This window comes from Hyperolius riggenbachi, chromosome 6 (assembly GCF_040937935.1).
Source record: "Hyperolius riggenbachi isolate aHypRig1 chromosome 6, aHypRig1.pri, whole genome shotgun sequence".
NCBI classification, from domain to species: domain Eukaryota; kingdom Metazoa; phylum Chordata; class Amphibia; order Anura; family Hyperoliidae; genus Hyperolius; species Hyperolius riggenbachi.
In genome coordinates, this window is record NC_090651.1 from 131881285 (window position 1) to 131894530 (window position 13246).

The 13246-nt window shown below is 46.6% G+C and overlaps 2 protein-coding genes across 4 annotated transcripts in view; one reads left to right on the top strand and one right to left on the bottom strand.

The window, feature by feature from the left end:
* Window positions 1-11528, bottom strand: part of LOC137521118 (flavin-containing monooxygenase 5-like) — a 191498-nt gene extending 179970 nt beyond the window's left edge. For all 3 annotated transcript variants that reach the window (XM_068239939.1, XM_068239938.1, XM_068239936.1), the window contains exon 1: window positions 11293-11528. The gene's annotated coding sequence lies outside the window, so the exon portion shown is untranslated. The remainder of the gene's footprint in view (window positions 1-11292) is intronic.
* A 242-nt stretch (window positions 11529-11770) lies between these two features.
* Window positions 11771-13246, top strand: part of UAP1 (UDP-N-acetylglucosamine pyrophosphorylase 1) — a 257215-nt gene continuing 255739 nt past the window's right edge. The window contains exon 1 of the mRNA XM_068239943.1: window positions 11771-12099. The gene's annotated coding sequence lies outside the window, so the exon portion shown is untranslated. The remainder of the gene's footprint in view (window positions 12100-13246) is intronic.

Genomic DNA, 13246 nt, shown 5'->3' on the forward strand with positions numbered 1-13246 from the left:
TCCCAGCAGACACAGAGTGGCAGTAAACACAATGCTATATAGTGTGCTGGGTGAGCGGTGTACACAGAGTGGCAGTAAACACAATGCTATATAGTGTGGCTGAGCGAGCGGTGTACTACTGTTCCCAGCAGACACAGAGTGGCAGTAAACACAATGCTATATAGTGTGCTGGGTGAGCGGTGTACACAGAGTGGCAGTAAACACAATGCTATATAGTGTGGCTGAGCGAGCGGTGTACTACTGTTCCCAGCAGACACAGAGTGGCAGTAAACACAATGCTATATAGTGTGCTGGGTGAGCGGTGTACACAGAGTGGCAGTAAACACAATGCTATATAGTGTGGCTGAGCGAGCGGTGTACTACTATTCCCAGCAGACACAAAGTGGCAGTAAACACAATAATGCTATATAGTGTGGCTGAGCAAGGTACACAGAGTGGCAGTAAACAGAATGCTATATAGTGTGGCTGAGTGAGCGGTGTACTACTATTCCCAGCAGACACAGAGTGGCAGTAAACACAATAATGCTATATAGTGTGGCTGAGCGAGGTACACAGAGTGGCAGTAAAAAAAATGCTATATAGTGTGGCTGAGCGAGCGGTGTACTACTATTCCCAGCAGACACAGAGTGGCAGTAAACACAATATTGCTATATAGTGTGGCTGAGCGAGGTACACAGAGTGGCAGTAAACAGAATGCTATATAGTGTGGCTGAGCGAGCGGTGTATTACTATTCCCAGCAGACACAGAGTGGCAGTAAACAGAATGCTATATAGTGTGGCTGAGCGAGCGGTGTACTACTATTCCCAGCAGACACAGAGTGGCAGTAAACAGAATGCTATATAGTGTGGCTGAGCGAGCGGTGTACTACTATTCCCAGCAGACACAGAGTGGCAGTAAACACAATAATGCTATATAGTGTGGCTGAGCGAGGTACACAGAGTGGCAGTAAACAAAATGCTATATAGTGTGGCTGAGCGAGCGGTGTACTACTATTCCCAGCAGACACAGAGTGGCAGTAAACACAATAATGCTATATAGTGTGGCTGAGCGAGGTACACAGAGTGGCAGTAAACAGAATGCTATATAGTGTGGCTGAGCGAGCGGTGTACTACTATTCCCAGCAGACACAGAGTGGCAGTAAACAGAATGCTATATAGTGTGGCTGAGCGAGCGGTGTACTACTATTCCCAGCAGACACAGAGTGGCAGTAAACAGAATGCTATATAGTGTGGCTGAGCGAGCGGTGTACTACTGTTCCCAGCAGACACAGAGTGGCAGTAAACACAATGCTATATAGTGTGGCTGAGCGAGCGGTGTACTACTATTCCCAGCAGACACAAAGTGGCAGTAAACACAATAATGCTATATAGTGTGGCTGAGCAAGGTACACAGAGTGGCAGTAAACAGAATGCTATATAGTGTGGCTGAGTGAGCGGTGTACTACTATTCCCAGCAGACACAGAGTGGCAGTAAACACAATAATGCTATATAGTGTGGCTGAGCGAGGTACACAGAGTGGCAGTAAACAAAATGCTATATAGTGTGGCTGAGCGAGCGGTGTACTACTATTCCCAGCAGACACAGAGTGGCAGTAAACACAATAATGCTATATAGTGTGGCTGAGCGAGGTACACAGAGTGGCAGTAAACAGAATGCTATATAGTGTGGCTGAGCGAGCGGTGTATTACTATTCCCAGCAGACACAGAGTGGCAGTAAACAGAATGCTATATAGTGTGGCTGAGCGAGCGGTGTACTACTATTCCCAGCAGACACAGAGTGGCAGTAAACAGAATGCTATATAGTGTGGCTGAGCGAGCGGTGTACTACTATTCCCAGCAGACACAGAGTGGCAGTAAACACAATAATGCTATATAGTGTGGCTGAGCGAGGTACACAGAGTGGCAGTAAACAAAATGCTATATAGTGTGGCTGAGCGAGCGGTGTACTACTATTCCCAGCAGACACAGAGTGGCAGTAAACACAATAATGCTATATAGTGTGGCTGAGCGAGGTACACAGAGTGGCAGTAAACAGAATGCTATATAGTGTGGCTGAGCGAGCGGTGTACTACTATTCCCAGCAGACACAGAGTGGCAGTAAACAGAATGCTATATAGTGTGGCTGAGCGAGCGGTGTACTACTATTCCCAGCAGACACAGAGTGGCAGTAAACACAATAATGCTATATAGTGTGGCTGAGCGAGGTACACAGAGTGGCAGTAAACAGAATGCTATATAGTGTGGCTGAGCGAGCAGTGTACTACTATTCCCAGCAGACACAGAGTGGCAGTAAACAGAATGCTATATAGTGTGGCTGAGCGAGGTACACAGAGTGGCAGTAAACAGAATGCTATATAGTGTGGCTGAGCAAGCGGTGTACTACTATTCCCAGCAGACACAGAGTGGCAGTAAACAGAATGCTATATAGTGTGGCTGAGCGAGGTACACAGAGTGGCAGTAAACAGAATGCTATATAGTGTGGCTGAGCGAGCGGTGTACTACTATTCCCAGCAGCGACACAATGACTGGGGGGACCCTGGCTAGCGTGGCTGGAGCGCGAACTACCCTGCCTGCCTACCCAAAGCTAAACCCACAGACAAATGGCGGAGATATGACGTGGTTCGGGTATTTATTTACCCGAACCACGTGACAGTTCGGCCAATTAGAGCGCGTTCGGGTCCGAACCACGTGACCCGTTCGGCCAATCACAGCGCTAGCCGAACGTTCAGGGAACGTTCGGCCATGCGCTCTTAGTTCGGCCATTTGGCCGAACGGTTTGGCCGAACACCATCAGGTGTTCGGCCGAACTCGAACATCACCCGAACAGGGTGATGTTCTGCAGAACCCAAACAGTGGCGAACACTGTTCGCCCAACACTAATGGTCACAAGAAATGATAGACAAATAAAAACTTGACAGGAGCTCCAAATTAACCATTTTTAACAAAGAAAAAACTTGCCTCATTCCTCTTTGGAGAGATGTATATCCTGTCAGGACAGGGCAGAGAGTGATGGCTATTACCCTAGCCTAGATAAAGTTGTAGTAAGTAGTAAAACTCCCATAATAACTTCCTCCATGACTGCTGTTGCAGCTCTTTGCTTGGACCTTTTATGTTCTCTGTCTACACTCACAGACTTGGTAAATTCAAATATATTGGATTTCAGTATCATTTTTGTGCAGAAGACTCACACGTCTGTCTCTCAATGCCCGGCATTTAGTGACGGCCCAAACAGTTCCCTGGAGAACAGTTCCCGATGAAGTTGCGTTCGCATTTAACATAAAAGTCAATGGCCACTGATGTTAGCGGTTTATAACAAAGTCCCCCGTATGTGCTAGAAACACCGAATTTGCAGGGTATGTTAAGGAGGACAGCGAGAACAAGAGGAAAAACATTTTTTCAAAAGACCTTGTAGTTTTGGAGTAAATGGATATTAAAGTTACGATAGGAAAAGTATATATTTAAATGCAGTTAAATAACATATAGTGTGTCAACCTATCGGTAGTATAAATTTTCATATATCAAAAAAAAGAACAGTAAATTTTATGACGGGGTTTCAAGTGGAAACCCCATGGAAATTTGGCAATGCTTTGGCCAGGGATCGCTATACAATATGGCTGTATAAGGATCCCTGGAATCTTTACCTATTTTCTGGACCATTACATTTTTTTTTCGTTCAGTGTGGGAAATTTTAAAAAAAATTACTTGGGGTCCCCCCTCACAAGCCTTTTTAACCACTTGTCCCAAATGCAGGCTGGGATAGCCAGAATGCAGAACCCCGGCGGTGTGGGGCTTCACACCCTGAGCTATACCAGCCCGCATGTTCCATGGTATGGGGGGCTCTGGAGGAGAGAGGCAGCCAATCCTCCCCCTCTCCCACAGAGCCCTTTGCTCAATCCATGAACAAGGGGCTCTTCCCAACCTCCGGTGCCCCAGAAAGAGGTGGGGGCTGACAACTTCCAGGGGGGAGGGGGGTTCATGGTGGCATCTGGAATTCCCCGTCAAGAAGGGGACTGCCAGGTGCAAGCCTCCTCCCCAAGTGAAATGATTATTTCCACAAAGGATATTGGCATGGGATTTTGGTGTTCGGCCATCACTACCATGATTTTTACTCCACCCTCTTGAGTCTATGACTGTCTATCCACTGTTTCTTCCTTCATGTCTTCCTTACTCCTCACATGAGTAAAACAGAACTCACCTCTTTCCACCATCTCTCTCTGCTCCCCTATTGGAATTACTGTAAATGCACAACACCCCAATAAAACCAAAAACCAAGCAAATAAAGCTATTAATGTATGTATGTGTATGTATATATATATATATATATATATATATATATATATATATATATATATATATATATATATATATACACTGTGTGTGTGTGTGTGTGTGTGTGTGTGTGTGTGTGTGTGTGCGTGCGTGCGTGCGTGCGTGCGTGCGTTCGTGCGTGTGTGTATTGAACCTGACCCTTTCTCATGCATGATGCTACTAAAATGCTTGTATATGCTCTCCTTGTTTCCTGATGGAACTAAGGGACTGCACACCTAGATTTGGAATTATTTTGCTAGAGGAGGATGTGACAAATGAGAAGAAGTTCAGTATTAGCTTAAACACTTTAGATACCAAACAGTGTTGTCCTAATGTAACATACACTTAAAGAGTACCAAGAGCTTAAAAATTCAAACAATTCATGTAAAGCTCCATGTCTGTGCTGCCTGTCAGGCGGTAGAGCTAATATCTCACCTGATTGTCCAGAAATCATTAGACTTGTGACGCTCCACCTCTCTTGGCCAAACCACTGTGTCATTTTTTTGCTAAAGTGTTCCGAGCTCTGTGGCCACCCCCACCAGTGGTGCTGCAGCCCACCCCCAGCTTGGCAGCCACTGTAACCCATTTTATCCTTAGCGTTCAGCCCCGGCTGAGAGGAATCCACCAGACACTGACTCAGATGCAAATATCAAGGATTTATTTGGGACCTTAAACACTTAAGCCCTCGGTCATTTTCACTTTATGCATCCAAGCAATGTTCACCTCCCATTCATTATCCTATAACTTTATCACTACTTATCACAATGAACTGATCTATATCTTGTTTTTTCCACCACCAATTAGGCTTTCATTGGGTGGTACATTTTGCTAAGAGCTACTTTACTGTAAATGCATTTTAACAGTAAGAATAAGAAAAAAACTGAAACAATTCATTATTTCTCAGTTTTCGGCCATTATAGTTTTAAAATAATACATGCCTCCATATTGTATTTGCCCATTTGTCCCGGTTATTTCACCATTTAAATTATGTCCCTATCACAATGTATGGTGACAATATTGTATTTGGAAATAAAATAACATTTTTTCCATTTTGCATCCATCACTATTTACAAGCTTATTAAAAAAAATAGAAATATTTCATCTTTACATAGATATTTAAAAAGTTTAGCCCTTAGGTAAATATTTATGTGTTTTTTTTTTATTGTATTTTTTTTTTATTATTATTAAACATTTTATGTGGGTATTTTTGGGAGGGTGGGATGTAAATAGTATTTGATTTGGGTAAATATAAGTGTATTTTAATTTTTTTTTACTTTTAGATGTAGTTTTACTTTTTGGTCACAAGATGGCAACCTTGAGTTTGTTTACATAACGTCACTCTAAGCGTAACATGCACGCTTAGAGGGACATAGGAGTCAGAAAAAGCAAAGCTTCCGAGAGAAGCTGTTGCTTTTTCTGCGGGGAAGAGGAATCAGTGATCGGGCACCATGGCCCGATTCATTGATTCCTGGGCTAACGAATCCACGGCCGGGAGCGCGTGTGCATGCGCACGATCGGTCATGGGAGCGCACATGTCCTCCTTGACGTAGAACTACGTCAAGGAGGACAAAGTGGTTAACAATGGCCACTGGTAACTTCCTCAACCAGTAACACTTTTTAACATAAATATAATCAGTTGCTCTCACTCAGTTATAACTGAAAGAAAACTGATTTTCAAAGTAATGCCCATGTTTTCCTATGGCACCTTTTACACTTAGGGCCCGTTTCCACTTCTTAGTGATGCAAATGCGGCTACCTAGCCGCATCGCATCACTTCCGCCGCCGGCCGCATCACTTCCGCATCTCCCAATGCGGAAGTGTATTGGAGGAGATGGGACGCGGCTGTGGGCGGATGCGGCCGTGTGAGAATTTGCAACATGCTGCAGATTCTCGGATCGCTCCGCACAACATGCATGCAGTGGAAACTCTTCCATTGCCATGCATGTGTTTTAGGACACCTGCGGTGCGATGCGGCTATGTAGCCGCAACGCACCGCTCCTAGTGGAAACGGGCCCTAAAAGAGGAACTCCATTGAAAATAATGTAATAAAAAAGTGCTTCATTTTTACAATATTTATGTATATAAATGATTTAGTCAGTGTTTGCCCATTGCAAAAAATTTTAAATCCCTGATTCACATTCTGACATTTATCACATGGTGACATTTTTACTGTTGGCAGGTGATGTAGCTGCTGCAGGATTTTTTTGGCAGTTGGAAACAGCTGTAAACAGCTATTTCCCACAATGCAACAAGGTTCACAGACAAGAAACTGCCAGGAGTACCATGGTACTTAGAGCTCCTTGTGGGAGGGGTTTCACCACAATATCAATCATACAGCGCCCCCTGATGGTCTGTGAAAATAAATAGATTTCTCATGTAAAAGGGGTATCAGCTACTAATTGGGATAAAGTTCAATGCTTGGTCTGAGTTTCTCTTTAACGCATTTTAACTGAAATCTTTTTCACAATGTACTGGTATGGAAAAATGCGTACTAACGCACACTAACGCACACCAACTGATTAAGTGTAAATGGACCCTTAGATAAAGTGGGTGCAGCCAACACCAGCCAAATACATACCCGGGCAACGCCGGGTCATCAGTAGATGAAGACAAATTTCACTGGGAAAATGTAAACTGCAGCCATTCTTACACTGTTAATGGAAGGGTTCTCAAACTTTGCCCAGGTTGTCACTGAGTGACTGGCATTAATATTCAAAAAAAGTGGGTGGAGCCTACAAAAGCTAATCAAAATTCACATAATGATTTTCAAGGGGAATACAGGTAGTCCCCGACTTACGAACGCCCGACTTATGAACGACCTGCCGATACGAACGGCATGGATTCTGTGTTTCCATTGGAACAAGTCAAAAAAAAAATTCAAATTGGACTTGTAGTTTTTGAGAAAATCAATTTAAAAAAATTCAAAGACTGGCTTATAAACTTGTACAAGCAGGCAAAGAGGACAGAGGTGACACAGAGGGGGACACTGGAAGCACAGGGGGCACAGAGGAGGTACAGGGGACAGAAATGGCACAATGTTCTGACTTAAGAACAGATTCAGGTTAAAGAGAACCCGAGGCGGGGTTCTTCCATCGCAATCCATATACAGAGGCTGGGTCTGTCTATAGAGCTCAGCCTCTGTTGCTAGTTAGTTCCCTCCAAAGCCCCCCCTGCGCGCTGTCAGACCCCATAAAACACAGCCGCGCTACGCGGCTGTGTTTACCTCACTACTGTCAGTCTCGGCTGCTCCCCCGCCTGCTGAATCGCTCCGGTCCCCGCCCGCGTCCCTTCCCTCCAATCAGTGGCGAGGGAAGGGACGTGGGCGGGGACCGGAGCGATTCAGGAGGCGGGGAAGCGGCGAGACTGACAGTAGTGACCTAAACACAGCCGGCTGCGACACGCTGCGTGTCGCCAGCGCGGCTGTGTTTTATGGGGTCTGACAGCGCGCAAGGGGGGCTTTGAAAGAAACTAACTAGCAACAGAGGCTGGGCTCTATAGACAGACCCAGCGTCTGTATATGGATTGCGATGGAAGAACCCCACCTCGGGTTCTCTTTAAGAACAAACCTGCAATCCGTATATCGTTTGTTAACCGGGGACTACCTGTATTTCCTTGCTGCCATTTTTGCACTGTTAATGGCACAAGCCTCAAACCTGGTCCAGAAAAGGGGTGGAGCCTAAGCCAAACAGATTTGTTTCATTTCAATGCAAATTATTGATGTCAAAGACCACAAAGCTCACAAACTAGGTCATTGAGCAATTGAGTAATTGTGTGTTAGGGTTAGAAAAAGTGGGCAGAGCCAACACCAGCCAAATACATACCCGGGCAACACCGGGTCATCAGCTAGTTAGCCTATATATAAAATGCAGCATGTTAGCCCTTATATAAAATGCAGCATGTTAGCCCATATAGAAAATGCAGCACGTTAGCCCATATAGAGAATGTAGCACATAAGCCCATGTAAAAAGTGCAGTCCATATATAAAATGCAGCACGTTAGACCATACGGAAAATGCAGCACATTAGCCTATATAGAAAATAAGTAGGTTAGCCCAAAAATAAAATTAGCATGTTAGCCCATATAGAAAATGCAGCCCATATAGAAAAAGAAGCAGGTTAGCCCTTATATAAAATGCAGCATCGTAAACCATGTACAAAATGCAGCACATTAGCCCACATAGAAAATGCAGCATCTTAACCTCCTTAGCGGTCTGGACGAGCTCAGCTCGTCCATTAACGCCGGAGGCTGCCGCTCAGGCCCTGCTGGGCCGATTCGCTCCAAATAAAAAGGAGCACACGCAGCCGGCACTTTGCCAGCCGCGTGTGCTACCTGATCGCCGCCACAGCGCGGCGATCCGCTGCGTGCAGCGGCGAAAGAGGGTCCCCCCAGCCGTCCGAGCCCTGCGCAGCCGGAACAAACAGTTCCTGCCAGCGCTAAGGGCTGGATCGGAGGCGGCTGACGTCAGGACGTCGGCTGACGTCCATGACGTCACTCTGCTCGTCGCTATGGCGACGAGGTAAGCAAAACAAGGAAGGCTGCTCATTGCGGCCTTCCTTGTTAATTCTGATTGCCGGAGGCGATCAGAATTACGCTTTCGGAGCGCCCTCTAGTGGGCTTTCATGCAGCCAACTTTCAGTTGGCTGCATGTAATAGATTTTTTTTAATTAAAAAAAACCCTCCCGCAGCCGCCCTGGCGATCTTAATAGAACGCCAGGGAGGTTAAACCATATATAAAATGCAGCACATTAGCCCATACAGAAAATGCAGCATGTTAGCCCATATGGAAAAATAAGCAAGTTAGCTCTGATATATGGAAAAAGCAGCACGTTACCTCTGATATGAAATACAGCATGTTAGCCAATAGGCCTGAACGATTTTAGGAAAAGATTGAATCGCACGATTTATGTCAGAAATTGCGATTTCGATTCGATTCACGATTTTCTTTAAATCAAGATTGAGCGCTAAATTCACAATGTACGGTAACATTTACAAACATGCATCAACAGAAAATGACATACTATCACATAGCTAGTATGATGTCATTTTCTGTCATGTTTGTAAATGTGACTGCAGTGCATTGTGAATTTATCAAAACACTTTTCTTGCCACATCAGTGCTATGCAGATAATTCCTGCAAATTACAACGATGTCCATGGAGGAGGGGGGTGTCAGGGTATTGGCATTGCATAGACAGAAGCAGCCTGTGGGGTGTTTAGTGAAATACACTAGTACACCAATCAGATATTAGACACACACGTCATAGCCAGCCCCCTGCACTCTCACGATTTCACAGGGCCCCGGCTGACTCACCTAATCTGACAATGCAGTCACGGCGGGTGTCCTCTGCTGGAGACGCACTGGCCTCCCGTTCTGGAAGTGGCTCTCCCTCTGCTCTGTCACCGTGAGGCCTTCCACGGACTGCGCCAGGCTCTCGCGGCCCTGCCGGCGCCACCGCAACATCCTGAGAGCAGACATGCTCTGCCTGAACCGTTGCGGAACACGTCACTGACGTGAGCTGCGCGACGCAGGAGACAGACGAGAGCTTCCACTCGCTACTTTGCACGGAGCGGCGAGCTGTGCACAGCAGAAGGAGGAATGCGCTGCCCGGGGGAATATCTTAAAAAATCTCCGCCTTGACGATCTCAAGATCGTCATTTCCAATATCGTGATTTCGATCGTGAAACGATAAATCGTTCAGACCTATTACCCAATATACAAAATGCAGCATGTTAGCCCATATACAAAATGTAGCATATTGGTCCATATATAAAATGCAGCACATTGCACGTTAAACCATATGGAAAAGCAGCATTTTAGACCATATACAAAATGCAGCAACGTTAGTCCTGAAATAAAATGCAGCATTTTAACCAATAAACAAAATGCAGCATATTGACCCATATATAAAATGCAGCACATTAGCCAATATACAAAATGCAGCACGTTATCCGATATGGAAAATGCAGCAATGTTACATGTGGCACTTGCGCCACGGTTTCCAGATTGAAAGTTTCAGGACGGAGGGGTGGAGCACAGCACCACAGCAGCAAATAGCAGGAGCATGTCAGGAGCATCACATCTCTGGCACCCAACACAGAAAGCAGCAAGGAGGCATGACAGCCAGGTGGACTGGTACAGATGTGGGGGCGGAGCTAATCGAGTGGTCGCGGTATTATAGCTGCATTTTCTATTGCATCGGTGCAGCCGGCCCAGGGTGAAAAGTCCCCCCTTTACAAGCTGTACACTTCAGGGGGACTGCCATGAGGCTCACAGCACACCCCCCCTATTGCCGGTGTGCGGAAAAGAGAATAGGGCACCATAGCATCCACTATGGCTCCTATTGTGATTCCTATGCCACTTGCGCTGGAGGAGGGAGAACTCAGTGTGAGTGCTGGGAAGAGGGAGTGTCAGGGGAGGGAGAGGTCAGTGTGGTCATCGGGGAAGGGAGAGGTCAGTGTGTGTGTGTGTATGGGGGGGGGGGGGGGGAGTGGATGAGGGAGAAGTTACTGTGGGTTTTGGGGGTGTCGGTGTGTGTGATTGGGGGAGGGAGAGGTCAGTGTGTGTGTGTGGGGGGGGGGGGGTGCATGAGGGAGAAGTTACTGAGGGTGCCGGGGGGGGAGGGGGGATTGGTCAGTGTGGGTGATTGGGGGAGGGAGAGGTCACTGTGGGTGTGTGGATGAGGGAGAAGTTACTGTGGGTTTTGGGGGTGTCGGTGTGTGTGATTGGGGGAGAGAGAGGTCAGTGTGTGTGTGTGTGGGGGGGGGAGGGTGCATGAGGGAGAAGTTACTGTGGGTGCCGGGGGGAGTGGTCAGTGTGGGTGATTGGGGGAGGGGGAGGTCAATGTGGGTGTGTGGATGAGGGAGAAGTTACTGTGGGTGCGGGGGGGGGGGGGGGGGGAAGTGTCAGTGTGGGTGATTGCTGTGTGTGTGTGGGGGGGGGGGGAGATCAGTGAGGGTGCTGTTATCGGGGTTGCACATTCTCACCTGCTCCCAAATTCCTGTCAGGGCTGCCTCTCCAAAGTGCCCTGGATGGGGGCGGAGCTTCTCGCGGCTGGGGGCGGGGCTTCTCGCGGCTGGGGGCGGGGCTTGTCGCGGACAACAGGGGGCCTTTGTTGTACATAAACAAAGGCATGTGAGGTGTGGGGAACGGAGGGTGGTGCCAGAGCCCCTCCCCTCTGCACGTGACCCTCTACGGTGCGTCACAGGCAGCTGAGCCTCCAGTTCCAACAGCTCAGGGGTCACGTGACAGGCTCTGTGCTTTTTCGGTCACACTTCGCTCCTCATAGCTCCTCATCACCTCCCCCTGGAGGCCCCGAATAGCATTACAGGTGTTTGCCAGAGACCCCTCCTCCACCCCCAGTAACGAACTCCCCTCTCAGCCCCGCAATCTGCTCCCAAACAGCTGTCTCCCCGCCGCTAGCGCTGTGACCGCAAGGGGGCGCCCATGGATCGGGAGATTTCCATATGAAAGCGGCGGCATTCCTCCGGGATTCCTGTTCGGGTCTTCGGTGGGGAGTCCGGAGATGGAGACATGCGGGTGGTCCCGGGTTTGGGGGTCGCCGATCGCCTGAAAAGTAAACCCCGCGAAAAGGCGGGAGAAGAAGCACAAGTCTGGCTCAGCGGCGCGCGAGGGCTGTGTCTGTTCTCAACGTGGTCCGCTCTGTGCCTGCTGTATAAGAAAGCTCCGCTGCGGGAGGGAGGCACTCGCCTGGAGACCGCCGAGCCGAGCGGGGCGCCTCTGCCGCTGATCGCAGCTCCGATGCCACAACCGAAGACGGAAGGAATGTATTAGTAATTATTGTTTTTTTTTATTATTTAAACAATAATTATAGAGTCACCTGAGAATTTCAATACAGCAATTACGGTAATGAAGCTGTATATATATATATATATTAGCCAGAGAAAAAATAATGTAATCTGATATATCAAATTATATCAGAAATGATGGCTATATATACCTGTCACACACACACACACACACACACACACACATATATATATATATATATATATATATATATATATATATATATATATATAATTTTTTTTTTTTTTTTTTGCTTCAATGTTTTATTGAAAAGGTATGCAAAGTCATTATATACAAAAATGCCAACATACCTCACACATGGAGCATTACATTAGTGTGAATTATGAAAATAAGTAAATATAATCACATCCTTAGTACAGAATAGATTATCAATAACATGCATACAGTCCTGACATGCTGTAAATTGTCTTTCAAGATGAAAACTGTTACAGCTGTTTTTTTCCCACCTGATGACCTCACAATACTCAGCTGGGTACACATAGAGGATGCTTGGATTACTTGATGACCTCACAATACTCAGATGTGTATAGATAGAGGATGCTGGGATTACCTGATGACCTCACAATACTCAGCTGGGTATAGAGGATGCTGGGATTACCTGATGACCTCACAATACTCAGATGGGTATAGAGGATGCTGGGATTACCTGATGACCTCACAATACTCAGCTGGGTATAGAGGATGCTGGGATTACCTGATGATCTCACAATACTCAGCTGGGTATAGAGGATGCTGGGATTACCTGATGACCTCACAATACTCAGATGGGTATAGAGGATGCTGGGATTACCTGATGACCTCACAATACTCAGATGGGTATAGAGGATGCTGGGATTACCTGATGATCTCACAATACTCAGATGGGTATAGAGGATGCTGGGATTACCTGATGATCTCACAATACTCAGCTGGGTATAGAGGATGCTGGGATTACCTGATGACCTCACAATACTCAGATGGGTATAGAGGATGCTGGGATTACCTGATGACCTCACAATACTCAGCTGGGTATAGAGGATGCTGGGATTACCTGATGACCTCACAGTACTCAGCTGGTTATACACAGAGGATGCATATAGGAAGAATAAGTATATGGAATAGAGAACATAC